Raw genomic sequence first — 25962 nt, 5'->3', positions numbered from 1 at the left:
CTTGGATTCCTGGCCTCAAGTGATCCTGCTGCCTCAGCTTCCTGTGTAGCTGGGATTACAGGTGCCTACCACTGCACTCAGCTTATGTGTTTTGAACAGGCTCCATTGGTGATGCAGATGCTGCCTATGGGAACTGTGATGGTTAATTTTATAAGTCAACTTGTCTGGGCCATGGTACCCAGATAGTTTGTCAACTATTATTATTATTATTTTAACACAACATTAATTTTTTAATTTTTAATTTTCCTTTTTTTTTTTTTTTTTGAGACAGGGCCTTGCTGTGTTGCCCAGGCTGGAGTGCAGTGGTGCGATCATGGCTCACTGCAGTCTGGACCTCCCAGGCTCCAGGGATTCTCCCACCTCAGCCTCCCAAGTAGGTGGGACCACAGGCACGTGTATCACCACACCCAGTTAATTTTTGTATTTTTGGTAAAGATGAGGTTTCACTATGTTGCCCAGGCTGGTCTCCACCTCCTGGGCTCAAGCAATTCTCCCACCTCAGCCTCCCAATGTGCTGGGATTGCAGACGTGAGCTGCCATGCCTGGACAGGTCACATATTATAAATTTTTCTGTGAAGGTGTTTTAGATGAAATTAACATTTAAATCTGTAGATTTTAAGGACAGCAGATTATCCTCTGTAACATGGGTGGGCCTCATCCAAACAGTTGAACATCTTAACAGAAAAAGACTGAAATTTCCCAAGGAATATGGAATTCCTCCAGCAAATGGTCTTCAGTTTTGAAGTGAAACTCTTCCCTGGGTTTCCTGCTTGTCTGCCTGCCCTACAGATTTTAGATTACCCTAGCCTCTACAGTCATGTAAACCCATTCCTTAAAATAAAGTTTCTCTCTGTCTCTCTATGCACACACACACACACAGAAACACACACACAAACACAAACACACACACACATACACAGAAACACACACACAAAGTTTGTCTCCCTCTCTATGCACACACACACGCATGCACACACATATACACATACACACAAACACACATATACACATACATAGAAACACACAGACACATACACATATACACATACACAAACACACATAAACACACAGACACACATACACACACATACACATACACATACAGATACACATATGTAGACACACACATACACATATGCACACACATATACAAACATACACATAAACACACATACGCATACACACACAAACACACACACATACACACATGCACACACATATACACATACACACAAACACATACACATACACAGAAACACACACACATACACACAAACACATATACACACACATACACACAGACACACACACACATCTTTGCTTCTGTCTCTATAAAATGGAGATTATACGTTTAGTCCAGTGCCTGGCACTTAGGAAACTATTAATAAATTAGAATACTAACCTTCATCAGGCCATGATGATTGTCATAGTAGCACTGGGAAAACTGTAAGAAGTCTTGCCCTTCCTGTTCTTCAAGACATCTTGTCTCTATCCCTCATTCTAAGCAATGAAAATCTCACCTTTTCTTGAAAATCTCAAGGAAATGAATTGTAGAGGCATCCACTGCTGAGCACAGCAGCCCCGCCCGGCACATGAGGGCCCCGATGGCCCCAGTCCCACCTCTGCCCTCGCTGCCGGGCAGCAGGGAGGAAGCAGCAGAAAGTGTTTCCCAGTCAGGACATGCTTGTTGTCAGCTCTTTCCCGGACAGAGCCAGCTTTTCCTTCTTGTTTTACTTGGCATCGATCTGTGTTATTATCTGTGCAGTTCTCTGGAAAAGAACAGAAAACCAACTTCCTATGTGAATAGCCAAGAGCACTGAGCTCTCTGCTCTCTGGGGGTCTTCAGGACTAACTCAGAATTCCTGGCTCCTCCTGCCCCTGGCCCGGAAGGTCTCCTGAGTTAGTGCACGGAAGCCTCAGCTGGAATCGGGAATGTTCTGCAGGACCAAGGGGCTTGAAGGCAGGAGTTTGGTTGGAAGAGAAATTGTCCATAATTGTATTTGCAGCACAAACACACTGGTTTTATTTAGATGACATATCATAGAGCATGAGGGTGACAAAGAGGCCAGTGGGACAAATCTAGCCCCCTACTTGTTTTTGTAAAGGAAGTATTGTTGGAATGCTTCTATGCCGTTTCTATTGCCTTTGACTTCTTTTGCATTGTAGTGGCAGAGTTGAGTAGTTGAAACAGGCTGTATGTGTGATATGCAAAGGTCTAAAATACTTACAATCTGGCCCTTTACAGGAAAAGTTTGCAAATCCCTGTAACACAGCAATAAAACAGTACATTTTAAAAAAAGATGCTTCATTTATAACAATGTGCTTAAAAATGAGAAAGCATCCTTTGCTCATTTCAAATCATATTTTGGGGATGTCTCGGTGGGTGGGATAATGAGGTCCCTGGGTGGGGAAGGGAGTGTACATTTTCCCAGGCGACCTGCTTGTGCTGTGACCATGGAGACACTCCTTCCTCGACCCAGGTCCTCTGAATCTCACAGAATGCCAACCTGTGGTCTGAGTTTCTGCTTCGTTTTCAGGTTCAAGCCTCTGCCCAGCAGCACAGACTGTCCTCTCACCTTGGGTTGTTTTTCAGTTTTCTCGCATCATGGCAGCTAAGGAAAATGGCATTCATTATTTGTAAAAGGATGTGTCTGCTCACGGCTGAAGAGACAGCCACAGAAGCTGTCCCAGACCCCATCCCCAGGACTGAGGCATTGGCCTCTGCACACATGAAACCCACTAGCAGTCCGGAAGACATTGCAGCAGAGGGCTGGGAGGCTCCTGCTGGTGCGCTTCCCCTTGTTCCTGGTGACGGTGCTCTGGATCTGCCACTCAGGGTGTCAAGGAGAGTCAGTCACATTTTCCTGTTCCTGCTCCAGGATGGGCCCTCCTGTCCCCCAGGGCCCCAACCTTAACAAAGACCTGAAGGAGCATGCTAGGTCCCGGGTGAGTTGTTTTCTCCTACGCTTCATTTAAGCCTAATTAAAGTTCTGGCATTAGACCAGAGAGATATGATACTATTAGCTATGTTTTGTAATGGAGGAAATGGAAGCTCAGAGCACTGCAGCAAGTTGCTTAGGTAAATGGGCTCTGAGCCAGAGGAGCAAGTGCTGGTGGTGTGCTGGCAATGCTAACAACGGGCTCTCCTTGCACAGCAGGAAGTGGGGAAGCCTCATCCATAGCATCTGCCCCAGGCCTCGAATAAATCCCCCACCCAGGGGGCTCCCCACCCCTGGACTCAGATCCCTTACCCTCGCTGGGCCTCTATTCCCTGACCTGTGGGTTGAGAAGGCATAGTGCCTGGAGCTACGGAGAAGACCTGCACAGGAAGTGCTGCAGGAACCTTTAAAAGTCACAGTCTTAGAAGGCGTGTGTCGGTGCCAGCAAAGTAGGGGCCCCAAGCATGAAAAGACCTGGCACATCCCACCTCAGTCACCCATGTGCGACTAAAAGCAGATCCGACACTAAGCCATCTGTTTAAGAAGGCCAGTTTTTCTCATGATGCCTATGTAAATCCTCACATAAAAAAACGTGTTGGGCTCCCTATCTTGCTATTGCCCTAAGCATGTTCTTGGCCTTTCCATTGCGTGACCCAGCCTGGAGACAATATGTTTGAGAAAGATGGGTATCTTGTATCTTTCAGAACCCAGCTAGAAAAATAAGGAGAGTTAGGCGTATCCAGTATCCAGCTTGGAGTAACTTCGATGGCCTGGGACTGAGTTTAGACAAATGGCCTGCAGAATTGTACCTAACTAGCTGTGTAATCACTCATGAATTGTTTTCTGAGCACCTCTGGCAAGGCGCTGAGTGGGGAGAGGTGAGATGTTTGTCTTCTCTGGGGCTGGGGATGGAGTGAAAGACGCATGTGACAGAGGCCACTTATAACCCAGGGAGTGCTGCTACCATGATAGCTGGGCAGCATCCGAGGGCCCACAATGGCCAGGTGTGCTGTAAGGGGGTCAAGAGATCACTGCTGAAGTTGGCAGCTGCAGGAGGCTTCCAGAATGGCAGATGGAGCTGGGCCTCGAAAGGCAGGTGGGATTCCAGCAGGGGAGGATGGAGGCTGGACCAGCACTCTTGGGGATCCACCGAGTGGTTTTTCCGTTTTGTGTTTCACATGGATGCCCTTGATTCTCACTTCCATTTTCTCTCTTGGTTTGACTCCTGAATTACATCCTCAGGTGAGAGGGTAGCCTTGACTCCCCTCTTCTGGGACTGGTTATTAGGCTAGGTGGGGGTGGACAGGAGGTGACTTCCTCCCAGAGGCAGGAGTAATATACCCAACCAACACTCCAGCTCTCTTTAAGGCATCTTCACATCCCTTTAATAAGTTCATTTTTCCATTATGTATCCTAGAGGTGTGTGATTGGCTAAAATTCAAAGAACTAGTATTTGGGCACCTTTTAGCAATTATTTCAAGTATGTTCCTTTAGAAGGTGCAGGTGCTTGTTAAGAGTTCTTTTCAGCAAACATCCTAACACAACCGGAAAAGTCCTATGTAATATCCTGTTATGTTCTCTAGGTTGATTTTACATTCTGCCTATATGATTGAACACATTTCCAATGCAATTAAAAAATAGTTTGCAACAACTCAGTGGGTGCCGATGTGCAGCTTCTTCAGTTGCCTGGCCTGTCATTTTCATCATTTTCGTCAGTCTACTCTTAGGGCATTCTGTGACCCATGACACTAAGGCTATGTGACCCATAACATAAGACCAAGGCCTGCTGGTACCAGCTTACTTGACACCCCTGGCTCATCTTAGACTTGAGGTCTCCTAACTCATTGCTTGGGACCCTTTCACAAGGTTCTTTTGTTCCCTAAACAAAACAAAATAAAACAAACAAACAAAAAAACCCCAAAACCAAAGCATTGAGACCTCACTTTTTGATTTGAATTTTTATTTAACCTAATGTCTTTTCATCTCTTAATAGTTGGCTCTGGGACCCACTATGCAGCTGAATCCTCTTTCATCGGCCCTTGTGTTTGTTTGTTGGTATAATTTGGTGTAAAGGAAAATAAAAAACTCTCAGGACCCCCAAAGTCCTTATGCAAAAGGGAAGGTTAAGCCTGGAGACTGAGTCACATAACACTTTCTTCCAAATGAATAGCTGTTACTAGCATTATGTGGTTCCCCACTGGAAGGTAAAAGTCCTCAGGCATCTACAAAGGACCACCCCACGGATCATTCAAAAGTAAATTCTTTGCCAGCTTCCCATAAACAAGCACATGTCAATTATAACTTTAGATCTACAGTCTACGGCTAGAGCCAAAAACTAGTCAGTTCATTCTATATTGACAATGTCAGTTACAAACTTACCTTCCCAGGTGCAAAACATAGACAAGATGAGACCAGTCATTCCTCCACCTACCCAGAGAAGTCTGCATAATCAGTTCTTCATTTACTCCCTTTTTTCTCTTCAAACATTTACCTTATCTTATGTAAAATGTAGATTTAGTGGGTACTAACTAAAGTCTCACAATAATGTGACCATTTACCTTACCACCTACCTGCCCATCTTCCTACTTGCCCTACTCCCTTTAAGGAAATGTATAAATACTAAACCTTCTGAAAACCTTTTTAGAAAAAAACAGCCACAGATGTGTCTGTGGTTTTCCTGGATGCTCCCTTAAGCTGGCTTAATAAACCTTGATTGACTGAGACTTTTGCTTCAGTCACTCATTTCAGCTATCATCAGATTACATGAGAATATCCTTGTGATATCTAGAAAAACAGCCTCTGCTGCTATAGGGACAATGCTAGGAAAGTCTTCCCTCGTTTTCAGTGTCTGCCTGCCCTTCTGCAGTAAAAGCCACCCACTCTACCTGCCCATACTCCCCTAGCACCAGCCAAAGGATGCCTCGCTGTGAAGACAAAGCTGGTGATGCCCATGAAGGAGTCCCCAGGAGGCATCTCCACATAGGTAGAGTGTCTGGAAGAGGTAGAGTCCTCGGGTCCCACCAGCCAGAGAAACATTCAGTTAAGGCAGAACCTGGCGTGTGGTCAAGGAATGCTTTGCTGAAAAAGAAATCTCGAAATAGATGTGTAGGTGTAACTGAGTAACCCCCTTTTTCTAAGAGATAGAGAATAAGTTGTTATTATTATTACTTCTCTTCTTTTCTCTTTTCTCTATTTCTCCATGCTCCCCACTTCCTACTTAGCCTTTCAGAAATGCAATTATAACCTTCCACCTCCCCTTCACCAGACACTTCCTACAGAGCAAGTTCATCTATGTGCTTAGAAGCTCTAGAGTGGGACTGTCTCCCACCAGGAAACTGCCTTGAAGACAACTGTCAATTTACAATTCAAAGTATGCCTGCTATGAAACTGTCTCCCACCTGGAGAGTTTCGGCCATCTTTATAACCTAGTTCTACCCACCAAGGCACCAACTTGACTACCTGGTAGATAAGGCACTGAAGGTAGTATGTGGACCCCTACCTGTTCACTTCCTGCCCTGCATGTCATTCATGCCAGGTCCCCTTTTAAAAGTGCCCACTTTCTTTTTATTGTGTTTATTTATTTTTTTGAGATAGAATCTCACTCTGTTGCCCAAGCTGGAGAACAGATCTCAGCTCATTGCAGCCTCCACCTCTTGGGTTCAAGTGATTCTCCTGCCTCAGCCTCCTGAGTAGCTGGGATTACAGGTACGCACCACCACGCCCAGCCAATTTTTTGTATTTTTATTAGAGATGGAGTTTCACCATGTTTGCCAGGCTGGTCTCGAACTCCTGACCTCAGGTGATCCACCCACCTTGGCCTCCCAAAGTGCTGGAATTACAGGTGTAAGCCACTACACCTAGCCAAAAGTGCCCACTTTCTGCTCCAAATGTGAAGCGATACCCTTAAGGCAGGGAAGCCTGTACTTCTTCCCCTAAGCTAGCTTTGGAATACAAAATCACCTTCTTTATACCAGACCTCATTCTTGTTCACTGGACTCTGCAAGGGGCAAGTGACTGAACCTGTGTTTTGGTTACACAGGGAAACCTCGGCATCTTCAGCACATTAAAAATACTGAATATACTGTCTCTTCTACTTCTGGGTCCACATCAAATTTACTTTCAGGTTTTGTTTAATTTGGGGAGGAAAGAGAAAAGGAAAGTAATCTTGGTGAGATCTGTTCTTATTGATCCATTTATTTATTCATTCATTTACTCAATGAATCTACTATGTGCCACGTGATTTGCTAGTAGTGAGCAGTGAGATGATAAATGATAAAAATACCATCTATCCATGCCCTTGTCAAGTTTGATGTCCAGCCAGAAGCCATCAGCATTTGGAAAAGTTTTTCTGTTATCACGGATGCTAGCCTCCCCCAGACCACATTGTGAGAAAGGTGAAATTTGACCTGAATACAATTTCACTCTTTTCCTTCCTCTCGGTATCAACCTTCCTCTGCTACCTCACTGGGCCTGGAACCCTGTAGGATCTACTGGTGGTCTCCGTTTCTATAAGGACATGACTGACCTCCCAGTTCCCTTCTCTGAATCCCACCTCCTCATGGTCTTGGATCAGAGGGTAACTGTCCTTTGCCATTAGGGTAGCCCTGGTGGGGAAAGAAGAAGACATGGGCTTACAGTCTTCCCAACCCTACTTTCCAAAAGCCTAAGTAAGCCCCAGAAAGGGAGAGGATTTGTAGGTGTAAACAAAACCTCTTCGCTAGAAACAGGGAGAGAGAAGGGGGCTTCTCTCACACACTGGAAAGATGTTCTCCATGAGGAAGATGAAAGAGGAAGGCAAGCAGCAATAGAAAGAGAAAAAACTCAATGAGGGGCCCTGTGGGCAGGATGAAGGAGGGCTTCACCATGACACATGAAGACCATGGGGGTCCTGCCTGGTCTGATGACCCACAGCTGTGAACAGTCCTGCAAACAGGGATGTCCAAGTCGGAAGAGGGTGACTCAAGTAGTATTAAGTTAAAAATTTTAGACCGCGAAGGGAGGAGCGGCAACATGGCGGCTTCCGGGGCTGGTGACCCTCTGGATGCTAAGCGTGGAGAGGCCCCGTTCCCTCAGCGTATCGACCCAACTCGGGAGAAGCTGACACCCGAGCAACTGCATTCCATGCGGTGAGCGCAGCTTGCCCAGTGGCAGAAGGTCCTACCGCGGCGGCGGACCCGGAACATCGTGACCGGCCTAGGCATCGGGGCTCTGGTGTTAGCTCTTTATGGTTACACCTTCTACTCGATTTCCCAGGAGCACTTCCTAGATGAGCTAGAAGACGAGGCCAAAGCTGCCCGAGCCCGAGCTCTGGCAAGGGCGTCAGGATCCTAGTCTGGATGGGTATTGATCATGTCCAACCTGCTGGAGCCCCTTCACATGGTGGAGGATGCCCCATGACCCTGTGGAAATTGAATCTTGCTCACAACATTGTTGGCCTTCTTACTAACCTTGGGCCATGATTGATTCCAAGAAACCAGGGACTTAAGCATTTGGCCACTGTCAAAAGAAGAGAACTCTGCCCACTGCACACTTGCTGAGTACGATGACTGAGACCTTTCTTGTAGTTTGTTTCCTTGAGAAGTGCGCGTGCGACCGTGGCTTTTCCCAATGTTTCTGACTTTGTGGTTTACCCCCTTCACCTTCCAGGGATGTGATTGTTACGAGGTTAGGTGTGGCAGCTCTGTGCAGTGTTTGAGCCTAAAGTGGGATAGATAGGGTCAAACTGAGAATAATAAACTGAGTCATTCTCCTGGAAAAAAAAGATTTACAATCTGGTGAAGTAAGCCTGGGGCATCTTTCTGTACCCATTGAACACTAATTCCCCATTCTGCCTCCTCTTAACCCCCTTTCAACTTTCTATCTCTATGCATTTGACTCCTCCAGGTACTTCATACAAATGGAATCATATAGTCTTTGTCCTTTGTGACTGACTCATAATGTCCTCAAAGTTCATCTATGTTGTGGCATGTGTCAGAATTTCTTTCCTTCTGAAGGCTGAATAATATTCCATCTTACGCATCCACCATTTTTTGTTTATCTATTGATCTGTTGATGGACTCCGGTTGCTTTCACCTTTTGACTGTTATAAATTAGGCTGCTATGAACATGAATGTACAAATATGTCTTCCAGTCCCTGCTTTCAATTCTTTTGGGCGTATAACTAGAAGAATTGTAAACTGTATGATAATTCTATGTTCAACTTTTTGAGGAGCCACCAAACTGTTTTTAACAGGGGTTGAACCATTTTACATTCCCACTAAGATTCCAGTTTCTCCACATCCTCACCAACACTTGTCACTTGTTATTTTGTGTGTGTGTGTGTGTGTTTTGTTTTGAAGGTCATCCTAAAAAGTGTGAAGTGGGATCTCATTGTGGTTTTGATATGCATTTCCCTAATGATTAGTGACATTCAGCATCTTTTTATGTGCTTGCTGGACAACTGTATGTATTCTTTAGAGAAATGTCTACTCAAGTCTTTTGTCCATTTAAAAAATGAGTTAATTTTTTTTTTTTTTTTTTTAAAGAAGTGGAGTCTTTTTATGTTGTCCCAGCTGGACTTAAACTCCTGGGCTCAAGTGATCCTCCCACCTCATACTCCCAAGTAGCTGGGACCACAGTGATGTAGGAGTTAATATATTCCAGATATTCTTTTTTTTTTTTTTTTTTTTTTTTTGAGATGGAGTCTTGCTCTGTCACCCAGGCTGGAGTGTAGTGGCATGATCTTGGCTCACTGCAACCTCCACCTCCTGGTTCAAGTGATTCTCCTGCCTCAGGCTCCTGAGTAGCTGGGATTACAGGCATGTGCCACCATGCCCGGGTAATTTTTGCATTTTTAGCAGAGATGGGCTTTCACCATGTTGGCCGGGCTGGCCCCAAACTCCTGACCTCAGGTGATCTGCCTGCCTCGGCTTCCCAAATTGTTGGGATTACAAGCGTGAGCTACCTCATCCAGCCTCCGGATATTGATTCTTTATCGATACAAGATTTACAAATATTTTATCCCATTCTGTGGGTTGCCTTTTCACTCTCTTGACAGTACCCTTTGAGGCACAAAAGGTTTTTTTGTTGTTGTTGTTTGCTTGTTTGTTTTTGTAGAGATGAGGTCTCACAATGTTGCCCAGGCTGGTCTCGAACTCCTGGGCTCAAGCAGTCTACCTGCCTTGGCCTCCCAAATTGCTGGGATTACAGGTGTGCACAAAAGTTTATAATTTTGATGAAATCCTATTTATCTATTTTCTCTTTTTGTTGCCTGTGCTTTTGGTGTAATATCTGAGAAATCATTGCCCAATCCAAGTCATAAAGTTTTCCCTGATGTTTTCTAAGAGTTTTATAGTCTTACCTTTAGGTCTTTGATCAAATTTGAGTTAATTTTTGTAAATGGTGTAAGGTAAGGGTTCAAGTTGATTCTTTTACGTGTGGATATCCAATTTTTCCAGCACCATTTGTTGAAGACACTGTTGTTTTCCCAGTGAATGCTCTGCAAACCCCTGTTGAAAGTCAATCAACCAAATATGCAAGGATTTATTTCTGGGCTCTGTATTCTGTTCCATTGACATATTTGTATATCCTTATGCCAGTGCTGCATTGTTTTGTTTCGTGGTAGCTTTGTAGTATATTTTGAAATCAGGAAATGTGAGAGTTCAAATTTTCTTTCTTTTTCTCGATTGTTTTGGCTTTGTGGGGCCCCTTGAGATTTTATATGAACTTTAGGATGAGTTTTTCCATTTTTGCAAAAATCACTATTAAGATTTTAATAGGAATTACAATGAATGGAGATTGCTGTGGTTAGTATTGTCATCTTAATAATGTCAAGACTTATCATCTCTGAACAAAGGATGTCTTTCCATTTATTTAGTCTTCTTTAATTTCTTGTAGCAATGTTCTGTAATTTTCAGTGTACAAGTTTTTTGCTTCCTTGGTTAAATTTATTCCTAAGTATTTTATATTTTTTGATGTTAGGGTAAATGCAATTTTTTCTTCATTTTCTTTTTTAAATTGCTCATTGTTAGTGTATAGAAATGTTACCGATTTTTTGTGTGTTGATTTTGTGTCCTAAACTTTGCTGTATTTGCTTGTTATTAATAGCCGTAACAGGTTTTGTGTGTGTCTGATCTTCTGCATATAAAATCATGTCATCTGTGAACAGAAGTGATTTTATTCTTCCTTTCCTTTCTTCCTTCTTTTTCTTGCCTAATTGCTTCAGTTAGAACTTCCAGTACTGTGTTGAACATACGGCCAAAAATGGAAACCCTCGTTTTGTTCCTTATCTTAGGCTAAAAACTTTCAGTCTTTCACCATGGAGTATGATGCTGGTGGTGCATTTTCATATATGGACTGTACTATGTTGGGAAAATTTCTTCTTACTCCTTATTTTTTAGGCATTTAAAAAACGGGTGTTGAATTTTGTCAAATGCTTTTTCTTCATCAATTCAGATGATCATGTGGGGTTTTGTTGTTTTTTTCTCTTCATGCTATTAAGGTAGTGTATTACATTGATTTAGTATCATATGTTGAACCAATTTTACATTCCAAGAATAAACCCCACTTGGTCATAGTGTATATTCTCTTTAATATGTTGCCAAATTTGGTTTGCTAGTACTTTGATAGGCACTTTTGTATCAGTATTCATAAGGAATATTGGTCTGTAGTTTCTTTTCTTATAGTTTTGTTTTCTGGCTTTGGTATCAAAAGTAATGCTGGCTTTATTGAACGTTAGGAAGTGCTTTCTCTTCAACTTTTGGGAAGAATTTGAGAAGCACTGGTGTTAATTCTTCTTTAAAAATGAGTAGAATTCACCAGTCAAGTCATCTGCTCCTAGGCTTTGCTTTTTTTTTGTTTGTTTCATTTTCAAAATGCATCACTTTATTTTCCTTATAAGGCAGCTACACATTAAGCACATGACAGTCACCTGATTTCTTCAGTGAGCCCCCCTGGCTTCCACGAGCTTTCCTGGAGCCTATGGCTAGAAGAGTCCTGAGATTTCAAATATTAAAGCTTTCTCCACAGCCACAAGTTCCTTTGATGTTTGGGTGATTGAACACAAACTCACTGGATAATTTGTCTTCAATATAGTCCATTTCTGTTCCTAGAAGTGTTAGCTGTGCTTTCTTTTCGATAAATACTCTGACTCCATCTTGAATAACTTTTTCATCAGAACCTCCTTTTGTCTTTGTATGTTCTAGAGTATAAAGAAGGCCATTACAGCCCCTGGTTTGGATACCAACATTTACACCTACATGCTCAGGCTTATCTTTAAAGTTGTTTTATCTTGTTTACTGCTGAAGGCGTCAGAGTGAAGGCAGTCCTGGTGGGCTGCAGTTTGCTCTTTCTAGTTTTTTCAGTTTTCCTAGTTTTTCTAGTTTTTTAGTTTTTTAGTTACGCGGACTAAGGAAGCCGACATCTTTGCTGTCCTGGAGCCCTGGTGCCTCGGAGCCCGGCTGCCTCAGCCTGTCTCCATGGACAGGGCGGGCGCACTCCTGGGCTTTTCTTTCTTGGAGGTTTTTGATAAGTGATTCAATATCCTTCCTAGTTATAGATCTAATCAGATTTTCTATGTCTCTGTGAGTCAATTGTGATAGATTTTATGTTTTATAGGAATTTTTAAATTTCACTACTTTATCCAGTCTGTTGGTGTATAATCGTCCATCGTATTCTCTTTTATTCCTTTTCATTTCTGTAAAATTGATGGCAATGTCCCCACTTTTATTTCTGACTTTAGTTATTCAAATCTTCTCTCTTTTTTCCTTAGACAAGGTAGCTAAAGTTTCTCAATGTTGTTGTTTTTTTGAATAATCAACAATTCATTTTGTCTATTTTTCTGCTCTGTTTTTTAAATTTCTGCTCTAATCTTTATTATTTATTAATTATGTTCCTTTTGACAGCTTTGGTTTTAGTTTATTCTTCTTTTTATAGTTTCTTAAGGCATAAAGTTAGTTCGTGAATTTGAGATTTTTCTTCTTTTTTAATGTAAGCCTTTAAATCTATGCGTTTTTTCCTAGCATCACTTTTACTGAATCCCATAAGGGATTTTTAATTATAATTTTTAAATTTTAGATTCAGGGGATACATGTGCAGGTTTGTTACAAGGGTATTTGTGTGATGCTGAGGTTTGGGCTTCTACTGACCCCGTTATCCAGACAATAAACACAGCACCCAATAGGAAGCTTTTCAGCCCTTGCCCCCTCTCTTCTTCTCTCCTTTTGGAGTCCCTGGTGTCTGTTTTTTCCATCTTTATGTCCATGTGTACTCAAGGTTTAGCTTCTACCTCTAAGTGAGAACATGAGACATTTGGTTTTCTGTTTCTGCATTAATTCACTTAGGATAATGGCCTCCAGCTGCATCCATGTCGCTGCAAAGGATATGATTATATTCTTTTTAATGGCTGCATAGTATTCCATAGTGTATATATGCTGCATTTTCTTTATCAAATCCATGACTGACAGGCAACTAGGTTGATTCTGTCTTTGCTATTGTGAATAGTGCTGTGATGAATGTATGAGTGCAGGTGTCTTTTTGGTAGAATGGTTTATTTTCCTTTGGGTATATACCCAGTCATAGGATTGCTGTGTCAAATGGTAGTTATATTTTTAGTTATTTGAGAAATCTCCAAACTGCTTCCCACAGTGGCTGAACTAATTTGCATTCCTGCCAACCGTGCATTTGCAGTCCCTTTTCTGTGCAGCTTCACCAACATCTGTCATTTTTTGAAGTTTTAATAATAGTCATTCTGACTGATGTGAGATGGTATCTCATTGTGATTCTGATTTGCATTTCTCTGATGACTAGTAATGTTGAGTATTTTTTAATATGTGTATTGGGGCCGGGCGCGGTGGCTCAAGCCTGTAATCCCAGCACTTTGGGAGGCCGAGACGGGTGGATCACGAGGTCAGGAGATCGAGACCATCCTGGCTAACATGGTGAAACCCCGTTTCTACTAAAAATACAAAAAACTAGCCGGGCGACCTGGCGGGCGCCTGTAGTCCCAGCTACTCGGGAGGCTGAGGCAGGAGAATGGCGTGAACCCGGGAGGCGGAGCTTGCAGTGAGCTGAGATCCGGCCACTGCACTCCAGCCTGGGCGACAGAGCGAGACTCCGTCTCAAAAAAAAAAAAAAAAAAAAAAATATGTGTATTGGTCACTCCTATGTCCTCTTTTGAGAAATGTCTGTTCATGTCATTTGCCTACTTTTTAATAGGGTTATTTGTATATTGCTTGTTGATATGTTTAAGTTCCTTACAGATTCTGGATATGAGTCCATTGCCAGATGCATAGTTTGCAAATATTTTCTTCCATTCTATATGTTGTCTGTTTACTTTGTTGATGGTTTCTTTTGCTGTGCAGACTCTTTAGTTTAATGAGTTCTCACTTGTCAATTTTTGTTTTTGTTGCAATTGCTTTTGAAGACTTAATCATACACTCTTTGCTAGGACAATGTCCAGAAGGGTATTTCCTAGGTTTTGTTCTAGGATTCTTATAGTTCAAGGTCTTACAATTAAGTCTTTAATCCATATTGAGTTATTTTTTGTATATGGTGATAAATAGGTGTTCAGTTTAATTCATCTGCATATGGTTAGCCAGTTCTCCCAATACCATTTATTTAATAGCAACTTTTCCCCAATGCTTACTTTGGTTGGTTTTATTTAAGATCAGTTGTTTGTAGTTGTGTAGCTTTATTTCTGTGTTCTCTATTCTGTTTGTTGGTCTATGTGTCTATTTTTTGCCAGTACCATGCTGCTTTGGTTACTGTAAGCATATATAGTTTGCAGTTATGCGTCCCATAGGTTTTGATATGTTGTGTTTCATTATCATTTATCTCATTTCTTTCATTACTACCTTCTTTTGTATTTAGTTGATTTTTTTGTAGTGATACATTTTGATTCCCTTCACATTTACTTTTGTGTATATTCTACAGATATTTTCTTTGTGGTTACCATATATGGTGACCATATATAACCTCCTAAAGTTATAACAATCCAATTTAATTACCACCAACTTAACTTCAATCACACACAAAAACTACTCCTACATAGCTCCATCCTGCCCTTCATGTCATTAAGATCACAAATCATAAATGACATCTTTAAACATTGTGTGCCCAATAACATGGATTTATAATTATTTTATCCCTTCTTTTTTTAATCCCAGTAGAAAATAAGTTCAAAATTATAGAAATACTGGCTTTATACTTGCCCATGTATTTACCTTTACAGAGATCTGTAGTTCTTCATATGGCTTTGAGTTACTGTATAGTTTTCTTTAATTACAACTTCAAGGGCTCCCTTTAGCATTTCCCATAGGGTAGGTAATGAACTCCCTCAGTTTTTGTTTACCTGGGAATGTCTTAATTTCTCATTTTTGAAAGACAATTTTTATGCATATAAAATTCTCAGTTGACAGGTCACTTTTCTTTCAGCACTTTAAGCTATCTGCCCATTGCTTCCTGAGATCCAAAATTTCTAATGATAATTCTGCTGATAATCTTAGGGAGCATTCTTTGTATGTTATGAGTTGCTTCTCTCTTGCTACTTTCAATATTCTTTCTTTGTCTTTTGGCAGTTGACTATAATATGTCTTGGTACAGTTCTCTTTGAGTTTATCCTACTTAGAGTTCGTCGTTTGTCAGATTTTGTGAATTTGTGCATTCATGTCTGGCATCAGATTTGGGGAGTTTTTATCCATTTTTTTTTTCAGTTTTCTTTCTTTCCCTTCCTTTCTGTCTTCTCCTTATGGGACTTCCATAATGTGTGTTTGTCTGCTTAATGGTGTCCCACAAGCCTCTTAGGCTCTGTTCACTTTTCTTCATTCTTTTTTCTTTCCATTCCTCATACAAGATAATTTCAATTGTCTTGTCTTCAAGTTCATATATTTTTCTTGTGCCTGTTGAAATTGAATCTGCTGTTAAATACATCTAGTGAAGTTTTCATTTCAGTTATTGTACTTACAGGTCCAGAATTTCTGTTTGGTATTTTTTAAAATTTTGATCTCTGGTTATATTGTCATTTTGCTCATCTATCATTTTTCTAATTTCCTTTAGTGGTTTGCCCATGTTTTCCTTTAGTTATTTGAACATCTTTAAAACAGTTGTTTTAAGATTTTTGTGTAGTAAGTCTGATGTCTGGGTTTCCACAGGGATGGTTTCTGTCAATATTTTTTTTTTTTCATTTTTTACTTGAGTGAACCATGTTTTCCTGTTTCTTTGTATACCTTGTGTTACGTGTAAACACTGAGCATCTCTCTGTTACAATGTGGTGAGTCTGAAAATCAGAATCTTTTCCTTCCCCAGAGGTTACTGTTTTTTTTTTTTGTTTTTTTTGTTTTTTGTTTTTTGTAAAAATTGTTGAAGCCTGTGGCATCCATTTCTGAGAGGTTTTCAGACTGTTTTCCCAAGACTATTTGTTGTCATATGTAATCACTGAAGTCTCTGTTCCTTTAGTTTGTGTTCAGATAATGCTTTGACAGAGATTTCCTTGAATGCTAAGGGCTCTTGTGGTCTTTTCAGATTGCCTCTGTGCTACAGCACTCTTTCAAGACTAGCGAGGCTTATTCAGAGCCTAAGGATCAGCTTCAGGTGAAAGCCTAAGGCATTCTTCGGACTTTTTGAGCCTGTGTCTTGCCTGGGCATGCACATGGCTTTCTAAATTCTCTCATAACGGCTGCTTTTGACTGTCCTAATTTCCCAAAGAGTCTTACTCCAGCTTCTCATCTGCGCCTTAGATGGTCTACTCTATGGCTCCACTCAAAATCTCTTGCCCAGACCATGAACCTATAGTGATCTTACAGCTTTTATTAACAGTGTCTACTTATTTTTCCAGCTGTGTTCTGAGTAATGTAACAGAGACTAGTGAGTCAGTCCTTCACTTATCTCCCAGGCAGTTTAAAAGAAATGTGTATAATAATTTGCAAGTAGTATCTGCTCTGATTCTTCCAGTTTGCAAGGAGGAAATTGGAACAAGGCTGGCTGCTGTGTTTCAAGACAGGCTGCTGCCACACTGAGGAGAGGATGGGGCCAGGGTGAGTTAAAACACAAAACTTCCCTGCCATTTTGAAGATGACTTTTTCTTGAATGGGCCTTCACTTGATTGTTGTAAACATTTGACCATTTTCCAGTGCTGTGACAAAATTGGTTCAGAATGTGTCTAGGTTTTAAAAAATGTTTCTGTGGGGAAATGCAAATTAGGAGCTTCCTAGTCTCTCATTTTGCTGATATTCCAGCGTCAACAAAATCTTTAATCATGTGTATTAACACATAGATATTCTCATATCTATTTTGCCTGAATGCCTCCTCAGATCTTTGTGGAATGAAGTAGAGAATAAACATGTAAACCCTTGGACAGGCTGCTATGTATCCTGGGACCATCTGCAAGGACACTCCACTGCAGGTGCCTAATCAGACTTCAAACTGATATTTTTGCTGAGAAGTTGAAAGAGGGAGATTGGAAAGGGGCCCAAAGTCCTTCTGGAGGAAAACTATTGTGAGGGCATGTCCTTTCCTTAGAAACTTTACTCAAAACCATTTTAAATTCTCCACAGCTAGTTTACCAATCTGGTGGAAACTTCGATTTTAGTGTTATTAGTTTTCACCCATTTGTGCTGTAACACACAAGTATGTTATGAAGTGGGCAGAGGGAGGATGACTAATTATTTTTCCTTGTCCAAAAGGGCAGAGAAATTTCCCCCTCACTCTGTCACTCCCCCACATTGATCAATCCCCTCTTTACCTCCCACTCTAAGAAACTCAGTACCTGGCCTCATTATTCCCTCTAAGGAGCTCACAGTTTGGTGAACTCCTTCCAACACCCTCACAATCTCTTGTGAAGCAGGTCTTTCCACCCACCCTTCCTCCCCTGCTGGTTTTAGATCTCAAGGGCTTTACATTTAGGATCAGCCTTCTAGTTAGTTGCTGAGCTGGAAAGAGAACAGAGCTTGGTGGCTTCCAGTTGGCTCTAGTGCCATCTGAGTCTAAGTCAATTAAACTCCCACCATGACCAAGGATGGTGCCCAGCACTTTCCTTTTGAAACGTGTAATGCAGAGAACCCTGAGAAAGTTGCACTGAAGGAGGAAAAGTCAATCAGATGGGCTCCACCTTTCCTGTCATTCCTCTTTTCAGTGCCCCATCTGCTGCCAAGTAGCAATATGGGAGCTTTTGAAAATGAGTTTTAAATGGAAGAACTAATGGAAGAAAAAGTAGACAAGGAGAAAGGGTAAAGGAAGGAGGATACCCTTTCTAACAGGTAGCTCCTCTTTCCTCTTGACCTGACCTTGTGAGATAGTGAGCCCAAGGAATTTCTGGGGTCACACTTGGGCATTGTGGCCTGAAAATTAGACAGACATGGAGTGGGTGTGTGAACCATTGAAACAAGTGAGAAAAAGACCTAAGCTTGTAGAGGACAGCTCCCAGTGCTGCGGGGACACACTTCCCAGATGAGGACTGGTCGCAGTGACTACTCGCAGGACCTCAGTTTGCATCTTTCAGTCCCAGCCCTCCCGAGGAATCAGAGAAGGGAAGGAAACCTCCCTAAGATGTTTGTCTGGTCAAGGCAGCAAGGCCTTCTGGTTTTCAGTTATGAAACAAAGGCATTTAAAATTTTCTCTCCTCACTTTCTCCGAGAGCCAGGTTCTCTTTCCTGGGACTATGGGAAAGAGGAGCTGCTCCAAGCCCAGAGGATGTGCATGATGACTCAGATGGCAGTGGCAACTGGGAGATTTTTATTTGATTTGGTCCCACTTTCCCATTTCACAGGTGGGAGAGCAGGCTCAGAGACTGAAGTGGTTTTTCCAATTTTACAGAGTAAACTTCTGTTGAGATGACAGGCCAGACTGCTGGTAGCAGGCCAGGCCTGTATGCTGTCTGATTAGTGCCTCTATCTTCCCCTCTACTCCTGTATCTTCCCACACACTAGCCCCAGTCAAATGAATTAGCTATGAGGGCAACAAACCCATGCTTTGCCTTCCTGCAGACTGAACAAGGTAGGGGCACATCCCCACCAGAAAACTGGGCAAAACCTCCTGGTTTAATCAGGCTGATTTTGGTGCGCAATCTCAACTAAAGGGTGAAGTTGTTTCCTTTTCTTTGGTAGCTGATGTTGTCTTTGCAAAGAAATAAACCAAAAAAAAACCATAGGCAGAGCTTCTGCTAGTATGTCAGTGCCTGACTGAGCAACCGATTTGTACACTGGTCAGGTTTGGCTATTTACATGTGTAAGGTCTTTCCCCACAGGATTGGTATACAGACAAGTGAGTTTGCAAATCCTAGCTCCTCCGTGTGTGATGGAAGGATTTGGAAATTCCAGTTGGGGTGTTCTGCTGTGAAAAATTTATCAAGGTAGGACTATGTCTAAACATCTAACTCTGAAAAATGGGCCAGCAAACAGAAATACCATATGTGAGTTTCCTATTTGCTCCTTAGCTCAGGATTACTGGTGGTTTCATCCTTACTCCACAGTACACCCCTCCCATCACTTTTTCATACTCATTTGAGTACAGAATTAGTCAAAACTGATTTAAAAACTATGACTCAGAGCACAGGGCCAGCTACCTGGGCACGGGACAGAGGGTCCTGCACTTGGTTTAATGCTTGGATGTTGTTGTCTTGAAATTCTTAGTAGTTTTTGGACAGGTGCCTATATTTTCATCTACCACTGGGCTTTGCAAGTTTTGAAGCTGGTCCTGTTGGGATATATGACTTCCAATTTCAGCTCAAACTTGTGTTGTGACTTTGGCCAAACTTTACTCTTTTTGAGACCCTGTTTTCTTATCTATACTCGCCACAAGGGCAGTGGCTGCAGTAGTTATTTACTACTAAATTCTCAGCTCTTACCATGGTGCCTGACACATGTAAGTGCTCAACAAATACTTGTAGAATAAATGAATTAATATCAAATAAAACTTGCTGCTTAAAATTTGGGAAATGATGCTGAATTACAGAAGTGCATTTCTTAAGAGCTATAAAGACAAACATATTGAATGGCCATTATGAAATAAAGATGACGGCAATATCGCTGATCATCTATTTCCTGATGGCTACTCTGGTAATTTACTAAACAGTGGATACGGAGAAAAGAAAACAGTCTTCAGTAGATATAGCTGGGACTGATGCCAGACATCTCATTGAATATTATAAATTCTTCATCTTTACATAAGCGTGCATGGAAAAAGGCTTCTCAAGCCATAAAGAAAGCTGCAAATAAAGCTCTGGATATTGCGTTTCAGGCCAAGGTCTAGTTCAAATGCAGTCTGGGAAAAGTCCCATTTGGAAAAGCTGTCTGCTTGCAGAATTTTATTCCCCATTAGTACTTCGGTATCACTCAAAACACAGGCAGAACTAAAAGCTGGGCCTGGAAAGCAAGAGGACTTCTCATAAGGTTGCTTCCAGGCAAAAATGTGGATTTGGACTGGATAAAAACTAAACGTCAGCTCCAGCAAATCTGGGAGGCATTCGGTAAATGGCTGAATTGGACCCTGCCTCAAGACTTCTTGATTATTTTTTTTTTTGCCCCCGTTTCCTGCCCCAGGGTGTGTCTCAGAGATGGAATTCAGGGTGAGCTTTACTCCTGAGCTGCTGGGGGATGTGGGCACAACCCCACCTGAGATGTAAGCATGGAGCTCTGGTTAAAGCATCCAAGCTTTTGAGCTTCAGGGCTATAGTTAGAAGGGGAGGTCAGAGATCACAGTAGCTACTGATTATTTCTCACTTACCAGGTGTCATAAGTTTTTCATGTGTATCACGTTTAATCCTCAAGACCCCTAAAGGAGCTGTTATTACACTTGTTTTAAAGGTGTGGAAAATGAGGCTCAGGTAGATTAAGTAATTTGACTTAGTTGATGCATTTATCAGTGGTAGATCCAGGATTTGAACCCAGATTGCTCAGGGTCTAAAGTAAGCGCTCATTCTCATCTACTATTTGTCTCTTTGATTTTGGGATTGGCCATGGCTTGCCAATGGAATGTGGGTGGGCATGATGTGGGCACTGGTTCTAAAAGTGCTTGCCATGAGAGCATGAGTAACCACTACCCCTTAGGCTCAGCCCCGGCTGGGAGATGTGAACAGACTGGAGTCAGCTAAGAAGCCTGGAGAATCTCTGAGCTGCAGGGTCATTTGTTACACAGCACCATTGCAGCAATAGCTGATTAACACAGCTTGTTTTTTTCAGTGGGAAAAGACAATCAAGATGATATATGTATCAATTCAATAAATGTTTATTGATTACTCTGTGCCAAGTACTGGGCTTCGTCCTGGGGAACACAATAATCAATGGGACAGACACATGCTTCCTTAGTCTCGTTTGCTGATTTATCCTTCTCTTCCTGACTTACAAATGTTATTGTGAAGGTTCCATTCTAGACCCTCTTATGTCTCTACATTCTTCCCAAATAATCCCATCCATGTATGTCCATGGCTTCAATTCCAACCATGTCTGTAGCTCTCTCTTCCTTTCTGAGCTCTAGATTGGCATAGCGAATCCAGTTTTAACTGCCTGCTTTCCTTCGCCACTGGGCATCTATAGCCCCTTTCAAGCTCAACAATTCCCAAACTAAACTCATGTTCTTCCTCCCCCAGAGCTGGGGCATCTCCTGTCGGTAACCACAGAGGAAGTCCTGTCCCCATTATCTGCTGTCAGAGTAACTCATACTTGTCCTTGGTAGGGCTTACCAAGGTTAATTAATTAAGTGCAACAGCTTAGATCGCTAATTGCTTGTCTTCCTCGTGAGAATGTAAACTTCTCCAGAGCATCCACAGATCTGTATGTGATTGTGGACACTCACCTATGGAATAAGGTTCAAACTCTCACAGCTTTCAAAGCTCACTGAAATCTGGTCTCAACTTACCATCAAGCCTTCATTTCTCTGCTCAGGCAACTAACACCCTTTACCTACTGTTGCTTTTTCCCTGGATAGGGAAACACACGCACTTGTAGGAGGAACGTGGCCTATCACTGAAAATGCACCAAGAAGCTGGTGTCCTTGGCCTCACCTGCTGGCTCTGAGGAGCTGCCCATTCTGAGTCCCTTCTTCAGGGACAGAGTACTGTGGTGTTCCTCTTTACCACACTGTCTTCCATTATCCCCAGCCCTTTCTCATCTAGCCTGTCCCTCCCACTTTCCAAACTATCGCTGTGCAACAAAGAAAGAGAAAAAGGAAATGAAGCAATTGAAGTGGAATTGAATCCTGGAAATCTGCAGTTGCAGAAGGAAAGGTGGGGCTGTGTGTTCCAACCCCCTCGTGTCAGAGTTCATGGCAATCCCCTGGGGCTGGTTTTTTACCTTTTATCCTTTTAAAATTTTAATGTACTGCAGATTCTAACCTTCTTATCCATTCCTGGAAATCCCCCCATTTTACTTCTTTTCCCAATGGGCCCATTTAAATCTTGGCTTTGCCATTAGCAATGTTTGAATCTGAACAGCTTTAAGGTAAAGTGATCCCTGAAATGGTTCAAGTTAACATTTTCTTTTGTTTCAAAATTTCTGGTTTATTTTTTCCGGTTAGGACCCCAGCCCAAACCCCACATTTCAGATAGCACATCTGAGCTGCAGTCTCAGAACAGTGAGCTCATGTGCTTGTGTTTGTCTTGGCTCGGCCCGCCTGACCTAGGCAGGGACTTGGTGTGTATGTAGGGGAGTGGGGGAGTGGGGGGTGGGTAAGGGCAATAGATTAGAGCCATAATGACAGCCCAGTCCTAGCCCTTGTTAAGCACAAGGCCGGCCAGCCTGTGGGGGCTCCAGGACCTCCTTCAGGGAAGCCCAGCGACACCTTGTTGGTCCCTTTTTGGCCCTGATTTGCACCTCTGTGGTCTTTAATATTGACTTATGTTCTTTTTTCTTTTTTAGAGACAAGGTCTCATTGTCATCCAGGGTGGGGTGCAGTGGCACAGTCATCGCTCACTGTGGCCTTGAACTCCTGAGCCCAACCAACCCTCCCACTTCAGCCTTCCAACTAACTAGGACTACAGGCCCGCACTGCCATGCCTGGATAATTTGTATCTTTTGTAGAGACAGGATCTCACCGTGTTGCCCAGGCTGGTCTCGAAGTCATGGCCTCGAGTGATCCTTCTGCCTCAGTCCCCCGAAGCACTGGGATTACAGGCTTGAACCACTGCACATGGCCCTGGCTTATGTTCCTCTTCTGCACAACCAGGACAATGGTGGTAGGTGGTTAGAGACAGTCTGAGCAGATGGGGAGGCAGACAAAGAATCTGATGCATCCCTGAAGGTCTCTCTGCCTATTCTGGTGGGCAGATGTCATGGCCGTCTCCAGGGTCCAGCCCAGGCCTTTGCTCATAGCCCATTTAGCGCCTGCCAAGTACAAGTCTCCCAGATGTATAGTAGAACCTGACTATCACTACCTAGCTGTCCTTTTCCGTGGAATCTGCCTTCCCACCCCAGTCTGGGTCTTCCCTGACATCCATACACCTATCTAGAGCCCTCTGCTGCTATTGCCAAGGAACCCCCAGAGCCCCATGAAGGCCCTTCTTGCCCCTTTCTCCTAAAACCTCTGCCAGCTCCACAGTAGCAGGGGCCTCATTAGCCAGTCTGAGAGTGAAGCGGCTTCGTTGTCTGGGGAAATACCTGAGGTTCGTTGTCTCAAGCCAACAAGATTAATGACATGGACACACACCCACGGAGTAGGTTTAAGGAGTGGAAAGAAAGAGAGAGAGAGAGAGGGAGAGAGAGCTCCCTCATGCAGAGGAAGGGGGCGCCCAAGAGGGTTTCTAAGTTTGGGGTAGGATGCAGAGGGGCTTGAGGAGGTGGTGTTTGGTTTACATAGGACTCAGGGGATTGGTCTGACCAGGTGTGCCATTCACATAGCCCTCGAAGAAACTGGCCTTCCTACCCTAATCTTTTATTATGCAAATGTGGCCTCAACCTGGTGGCGCCGTGACACCTGCACAGGTGACAACAAGGAGAGGGAGGGGAAGTCACCATGTTGGAATGTACTTGACTTCCAGGTACAGCTGCTGGGACTTACATATGTGAGCTTCCAGCTTGCTCATCTATGCTTGCAGCTTGACTTTTCAGGCTGCTTTCTGTTAGAAAAGAAACGGTCTGGGGGCTGCTTTTTATTAAAAGGAAATTCCACTGAGAACTCTTTTACCCACGCTAACTGCCGAAAATAATTTCTTAATAACTCCTATATCATTCATGATGGTTCTATAGACTCAGGGTCTCAGGGCCCAGAGAATTTGGGAGCCCATGGCGTCCAAACCTCTAAATCTCAGGTCCTGAGGGCAGTTAGGGATAACTGCATTTAGGCTGGGGATATAATGCCATTCCTACTGCAGTTTGAAATTTGTGGGCTGGCATGGAAAGCCATTGCATGGGGCCTCTCACATAGCACTCAATAAACCCTAACAAACCTCATGATAACCTGTTTTTACTTGTGGGACCATTTGTATCTTTCAAAGATCTTCCATGAAACTCTCTGGAAATACTCAAATACTAAAATACAGATCTTTGTAAGGGCCACTGCACTTTAGTCTGGGCAACATAGCAAGATCCCGTCTCAAATAATAATAATAATAATAATAATGATAATAGAGGTCTTAGAATCTGAGAGTGGAGTTCTGACCCTGGCTCTGTCATGGCACAGTGTGACTATATCATGCACAGCTGCTCTGGGTCCTGCTTTTAAGACGTGTGCAATGAGTGGCTTGCCTAGCGTTGCTGGTTTTCTAATAAACCCTGGCCACACAGAGATGCCTGGGGAGGAGGAAGGGAGGGAGAGCTCTGTGTCCTCCTTCCAGCTCCTACAGAATAATCTATCTTAATCAGGCCTCCCCATAAGCTTTCATTTGAAAACAAGTTTTGCGCTTAGAAAGTAAAGCTCAAAAGCTGCAGGACTAGGAGAGAACCAAGACCTTCCCAGCTCTAACATTCTGGAACTGAGCACGACAGCCTGCCATATGACAAGCTGGCCTTGCTATTCCCCTCAGAGATGTCACTTAGGAAAAAGCTGACTCACTGATAGGAATTAAATGGATTCTTCTAAGGGAAGACAACACCAGTAGCTAACTCATTACTGAGCAGGCTGAGTAACACTGATTGTCAAAGAAGCACGTCTACTGGTTGCAAAGTGCCATATGGCTGATTGTGTCTAATAAAATGAGCTCATGTTGAATTGACAATCTGTATATGTCTCTGTTGTCCCCAAAAAGACAGCTGAAAATGATTGAGGGCTGCAAGTCTTTGGTGACTGCACCATGGATACAGTAATTTAACTCAGCTGTCACTAAGCTTGTGCTAGATGTGGCCTAGCAGAGATTTTTGTGTTGATGGGGCGTGTTTCTTGGTGTGGCTCACTACAGGTGATGGGGTCAGGCCCAGCCGAGGGGTCCACATGGACTCCCCAGCAGGGGCAGTGCATAGCTGTGAGAGCTGCTCACACATCTCTAAGTCCTCATCCATTCCTTCTGTTCCCATGCCCTGCCCATCTCCTCCCACCAGATACAGTGCCAGGGTGGGGAAGACAAGTGAGGACAGTGGGGAGGGGGGTGCAGTGGCAAAGACCCCCCAACACAGTCTGCTTTGTGACTTGTGGCTGGAAGACTCCACCTAGCACCTTCCTTCTGAGCTGAGCTCCACCCTGGGCCCCAGTCGCCCCGACTCCTGGTTAGAGTTCAGAGCTGCAACTCAGGGTGGTAGCTGCAAGCCCCATGTGGCTACTGAGCACTCTAAGTGTGGCAATTCCAAACTGACACTGGATTTCAAACTGTTGGTATCAGAAAAAGAGAATATAAAAATCTTACAAATTTTATACTGATTACATGTTTGAATGATAATGTTTTTGATATATGAAATATATGAAGTATATTGCTGAAGTTAATTTCACCTGTTTCTTTTTACTTTTTTTTTTTTTTTAGTTAGCCACTAGAAACTGTAAGATGACGTGTGTGGCTCACATTATAATTCTGTTGTACACCACTGATCTAGAAAGAATTTGATTTGTAAAGGGGCCCAGATGGACCATTTCAGGGCATTCGGCAAGTGTTTGCCGAGCACCTTCTGTGTGCAGCTCATCCGCCACACAGATG

At 42.9% G+C, this 25962-nt stretch overlaps 2 pseudogenes; one reads left to right on the top strand and one right to left on the bottom strand.

Moving 5' to 3' along the window:
• The first annotated feature begins 7949 nt into the window (after positions 1 to 7949).
• Positions 7950 to 8270, top strand: LOC104670688 (annotated as a pseudogene).
• A 3650-nt stretch (positions 8271 to 11920) lies between these two features.
• LOC104670724 lies at positions 11921 to 21934 on the bottom strand (annotated as a pseudogene).
• Positions 21935 to 25962: the final 4028 nt, after the last annotated feature.

Source organism: Rhinopithecus roxellana, chromosome 8, assembly GCF_007565055.1.
Source record: "Rhinopithecus roxellana isolate Shanxi Qingling chromosome 8, ASM756505v1, whole genome shotgun sequence".
Taxonomy (NCBI): Eukaryota; Metazoa; Chordata; class Mammalia; order Primates; family Cercopithecidae; genus Rhinopithecus; species Rhinopithecus roxellana.
The sequence above is the reverse complement of the archived record's forward strand: the minus strand, read 5'-3'. Positions and strand labels throughout refer to the sequence as shown.